Raw genomic sequence first — 6,000 nt, forward strand, 5'->3', positions numbered from 1 at the left:
TTACCTTACATAATATCAGATCCACAGAAAACACCCATTCTACTTAGCACAGATCTTATTTAGAGAGATTTGATCTCTGCTTTAGCTTGGATGCTGTAATAGGAACACTGGGATGAGCTAAGGTCTGATATTCACCTTAGTTTACTGCTTTAGTGTTTTAACCTTTCCTTTTCCAAAGTGATTTTCTCAAATGTATGAGACGACTAATGAGAGCAGATTTTTCTGTATTCAACAGTCATGTGTGTTTCCTACTCATCTGTCCTTGCATAATTATTTCTTTGTTGCTCATGCCAATGTTTAGGGTTGTATCATCACTTCCATTAAAACCCCCAATCTTCAGCAGTTTGCAGTAAGGCTCATGCACTTGGCATTTGGCCAAAACTGAGAACTGAAAATCACTACTCAGAGCTCTAAATCCATAGCATGAGAGGTGATGTTTTGGGCCGGTCTCCGTATTTGGAAAGAGTGGCTGACAGCAGGCATAAGTAAAGTAACTGAGATCCAAGTAACTGAGATGTCTGATAGTATGGCTGAGCTTTACGTAATGTCAGACAACAGTACAAGAGCAGGTTCAGCTGAAGTGAGAGTCTCTCACAAGGCAGCCAGTAATGTTTCATGTTTTGGAAGGAGGCCAATATGGAGAAATAAAAATAGAAGGACCCATAGCAAGGCTGAGCTGTAGCTCTCTCAGTGCCAACTCATTTATTCAGGAAGAAATCTCCAACAGAGCAACAACTACCTATAGTTCTGTAACAGAAGACAAATTAGTGGGTCATTTAAATAAAAATTAGTATATTGTCAACAGTGGCTGGTGATTCTGTGAGTGGAGTCTCATAGAGCGGATTCATTTTGATTTTTTTTGCTGTGTGTTTAGATCTTTCTAAGATCCTTTGCACAGCTAGAGTTTGTCTCTCAGACAGCACTCTGACTCTAATAACTGAAATCCAAATAACCCCCAGAGTTAAAGATAACTCTTGATTACCCCACAGAGAGAAAAAAGATAGCTAGGAAATATAGCTAGGAAAAACAAACAAACAAACAAACAAACAAACAAAAAATATATAGCTAATACAAAACATATGTAAATGGAGTTTTAGAAATAAAACGTGATTCATTATTTTTTACCTTCAAAGAGGAAGATATGACATAGAACTAGTCAAAGACAAAGGAAAAAAAAAAAGATGCCTTTGACTAGTTCTGAAAAAACTCTTGGAGTTAACTTATAATATAACTCTTGGAGTTAATTTATAATTCCAAGTGCTTACCGAAATATTGTACTATTTTTTTTTTTTTTCATAGATTCACATGGTCATAGGTTTGGCTTTGCTCAGAGTAATTAAATATTGTGCAAATTTTTGACTTCTTGGCAGGGTTGAGGACTAGTTAAATGTATTTTTATCCTGTGAGAAAAGACAGCACAACCCTAAGACAGCACTTTTCATTTGCTAATATATACCCCATATTCTCTCTCTCTTTTTTTTTTTTAGCCATGACATTATTGGGAAATCTGAGAGTTAACTACCCAGTTTAACATACAAATAAAGCAAATTTAGATATATGAACAAGTTAACACTATAAAATATGGCTTGAGGTTTTCATATTTTAGCTGTTAAAATGGCATTTACTTATGTTACTATTCTTACCTTTATTTTTCAAGTATCTGCTTGCCTGAGATAGAAGCAAATGCTCAAGCAGTTGCTGTAATCATCTGTACTGTCCAACTGTCTGCATCTGTTTCTCCATAAATCTATCCTTTTATTGATTCTCATGCAGCACATGGACCATAGACCAAAATATTCTTTGAGATTTGAGCAGCTGAAGTGCAGTCTTTCTCCAATGAATGTTTACTTCTACTAAAAGAATGGCTTCCTTCTATAATTTCAAGACCAATAATATTTTCTAAATTTGCAAATTTCCTTGTTTTTCAGAGTGATGTGAAAAAATTTTACTGCATAACTGCATGGTCACTTTGCTGGAAATGGATGGCAGTGCTCATTCAAAACATAATCAAACTGCAGCCTGTTGGCAGAATGAATCGGAATATATATTTAATGACATAATTTGGGCTGACTTCTCATTATTGTATACATTATGCACCATGTCAATATGCAAACTCTTTCATAATCACAAAGGATCAAGATGAAGTACTAGTACATAGCATTTCATCTCAGAGTTGTGAATACTTCCCTGTTTGTATGTGCTTTTCTTATGAGTGATCTGTGTGCAGCAGGTAGAAAGTCTAAAGTCCAGACTGTGTTGGAGACATAGTGTCCTATTTTGGGGGGTATCAGAGAAGCAGGCAGCATTATAAACTGAGAGTTTCATTTCTCCTGTCATTACCTGTCAATAGCAGTGCTTTTTGGTAACCACCTCATCTTTCCTCTGGACATTTACATTGTTTGGTGAGGAGCCATAGCCTGTACTCAGTCCCCTTCCTTCTTAGAAATGTTTTCTAAGGAACTTACCTGTTCTAAGGAGCTGATATGTCTAAAATATGAAACAGGGAAATGGAAGCACTTGTTGCAATACCTGTTAAATTGCAATGAAGAAGTATAGGAGACCAGTCTTAAGAAAATGAACTAACTTTTTTATTCCCTTCCCGATCTGCATGGTATTGCAGTAAATAATATATTTTACTATCAATCAGATTACTTTGTCATGTTGCTATATATTTTATTCCATTAATACGTAGTAGGTGCAGTCTGAAAGGTACTTTATTAAACCAATGGAATAAACAGAATTGAAAATGCCAATTTGCTATTCCAATATGCCAATGAATTACAATTTTGTCAAAGAGTTATAATTTAATTATTTATTTTTATTTGGTTTGTAGGTATTTTTTTTCTCATCCCTCTTAATTGGAAAATACACATTTGCTGAGTAACACTCTGTTTAACAAAAATGCATGGCTCAAACCAGACTTTGACATAATAAAATAAAAATAAAAATAAAAATAAATGAAATGAAATTAAAATAAAATAAAATAAAATAAAATAAAATAAAATAAATAAAATAAAATAAAATAAAATAAAATAAAATAAAATAAAATAAAATAAAATAAAATAAATAAAAAAATACATTGAGAATTCATTATTGTAGACTGTCATATGTTAAAAATAAAAAATATACATTCTAATTAAAATTACTATTGTGATTATAAATTATTTTATTTTCATCGCTTTGGCCATGATGAAGCACTTTTACTAAAACTAACTTTTCTAAAAACAAGCACTTTACTAAAACAAACAAAAGAACAACAACAACAACAAATCCAGGACTTTCCACAATACCTCACATTTTGGTTACTGTGCCATTTTAATTATTTTGCAAAATCCTTTGGAATAACAATACTATCTAGGTAAACTGTTGCTATACTATCTGAGAAAGTCATCTGATGTTAACAAACTAATAAAACTAACTTCTATATTTTGGGATGTCTCTCTGGATATGTCATGATAATAATCAATTCTTCTAGCACAATATGTATCCCCTGTTTTTTTATCACCTCTGTTTAGGTTTCAAATCAGTGAATGCCTAATGCCTTTTAAAGTGCTGTACAAGAAGCCAGCATTGCCAGGGGCAGTCAACTCCATCCCTTGAGACTGCCTCCACAAAGAAGGAAAGGTCTGCATCTAGGTCTGGAGCCCCCAGCACAAGAAGGATGTGGAGCTGTTAGAGTGGGTCCGGAGGAGGACCACAACGATGATCAAGGGGATAGACACCTACAAAGATAGGCCTAGAGAGCTGGCACTGCTCAGCCTACAGAAGAGAAGGCTCCAGGGTGACCTCACTGCAGCCTTTCATTATTTAAAAAGGGCTCATAGAATCATAGAGTAATAGAATGGCCTGGGTTGAAAAGGACCTTAAAAATAATTTCAATCCCCTGCTCTGGGCAGGGTTGCCAACCACTAGAGCAGGCTGACCAGAGCCGCATCCAGCCTGGGCTTGAATTCCTCCAGGGATGGGGCATCCACAACCTCTCTGGGCAACCTGTTCCAGTGCCTCACCACCCTCTGAGTGAAAAGCTTTCTCCTAATTTCTAATCTAAATCTCACCTGTCTTAGTTTAAAACCAGTCCCCCCTTGTCCTATCACCACCAACACATGTAAACAGGAGTTCCCCCTCCTGTTTATATGCTCCCTTCAAGTACTGGAAGGCTACAATGAGGTCTCCCCAGAGCTTTCTCTTCTCCAAACTAGACAAGCCCTGTTCCATCAACCTCTCTGCACAGGAGAGGTACTCCAGCCCTCTGATCATCTTAGTGGCCCTCCTCTGGACCCATTCCAAGAGCTCCATATGCTTCTTGTGCTGGAGGACCCAGGCTTACACACAGTATTCCAGGTGGGGTCTCACAAGAGCAGAGCAGTGGAGGACAATCACCACCTCCCTCTCCCTGATGACCACCCCTTTTTTAATGAACCCCAGGACATAGTGTGTCCTTCTGGGATGCAGGCACACACTGAAATCTCATGTCCAGCCTCTTGTCCATCAGGACGACCAAGACCTTCTCTGCAGGACTACTCTCAAGTTCTTCTTTGCCCACTCATTATAAATACCTGGGATTGCCCCAGCCCAAGTGCAACACCTTGCACTTGTCCTTGTTGAACCTTACTAGGTTCTTATGGGCCTACTTCTGCAGCCTGTCCAGGTGCTCCTGGATGGCATCCCGTCCCTCTATTGTGTTGACTATACTGCTCAGCTTGGTGTCATTTGCAAACTTTCTGAGGGTACAATTGATTCCATCGTCTATGTAATTGATAAGGATGTTGAAGAGCACCAACATCTTTTCTAAGTTACACCTATGATTATCCTGCAAAGAAAGACAGCACATCTACAATTATATAATAATTACATATAATTTAACTGTAGCAGATACAGAGGAAAGATTCATCTTTTCTCTGGCAAGTACTCTGCTTTAGATGGAAATAAATGTGAAATGAAATAGTTAAAGGCATTTTTGTTGTTGTTGTTTGCTTTTCATACACTAATGTACTTCAGATCTATTAAGACACATTTTGCTATTAGTCATATACACTAGGTCCAAAGAAAAACCTGACAGTTATAGTTATTGTAGAATTATAGAACATCTTGGATAGGAAGGGACCTTAAAGATCACCTAACTCCAACCTCCCTGTCGTAGGCAGGGATACCCCCTACTAGATCAGGTTGGCCAAGGCACCATCCAACCTGGATTTGAACACCTCCAGAGATGGGGTATCCACAACTTCTCTGGGCAATCTGTTCCAATGCTTCACTGCCCTTACAGTGAAGATTTTCCCCCTACTGCCTAGTCTAAATCTATCCTCTTTTAATTTAAGACCATTCCTCCTCATCCTACCATTACCTACCTGAGTAAAGAGTCCTTCTCCATCCTTTTTACAAAAACCCTTTAAGTATTGAAAGGTTGCAATGAGGTCTCCACGGAGCCGTCTCTTCACCAGGTTGAACATTCCCAGCTCTCTCAGCCTTTCTTCACAGGAGAGGTGCTCCAGCCCTCTGATCATCTTTGTGGACTCGCTCTAATAGGTCCACATCTTTCTTGTGCTGGGGACCCCAAATCTGGACTCCAAGTCTAGACTCCAAGTACTTGTAATCCAACTATTATGACTGGAGCCTCTGAAGGGCAGAGCAGAGGGGCACAATCACCTCCCTCCACCTGCTGGTCACTCCTCTGTTGATGCAGCCCAGGACGCAGTTGGCCTTCTGGGCTGCAAGCGCATGCTGCTGGCTCGCATTGTTCTCCTGCCTGGAATTGCCCGGACCCAGGTGCAACATTTTGCACTTGGACTTCCTGAACCTCATTAGGTTCATATGGGCCCACTTCTCAAGCTTGACCAGGTCCCTCTGAATGGCGTCTCTTCCTTCTGTTGTATCAACTGCTCCACTTAGCTTGGTGTCATCTGCAAACATGCTGAGGGTGCACTCGATTCCTTTGTCTGTCATTGATAAAGAAGTTGAAGAGCACCAGTCCCAAGACCAAACCTTGAGGGATACAACTTG

General features: G+C 38.8%; 1 long non-coding RNA gene across 1 annotated transcript in view; it reads right to left on the reverse strand.

Moving 5' to 3' along the window:
- Positions 1-1,780, reverse strand: part of LOC116501141 — a 37,674-nt gene extending 35,894 nt beyond the window's left edge. Inside the window, exon 1 of the long non-coding RNA XR_004254372.1 lies at positions 1,644-1,780. This is a non-coding gene — a long non-coding RNA (uncharacterized LOC116501141). The remainder of the gene's footprint in view (positions 1-1,643) is intronic.
- Between the last annotated feature and the right edge of the window lie 4,220 nt (positions 1,781-6,000).

This window comes from Aythya fuligula, chromosome Z (genome assembly GCF_009819795.1).
Source record: "Aythya fuligula isolate bAytFul2 chromosome Z, bAytFul2.pri, whole genome shotgun sequence".
NCBI classification, from domain to species: domain Eukaryota; kingdom Metazoa; phylum Chordata; class Aves; order Anseriformes; family Anatidae; genus Aythya; species Aythya fuligula.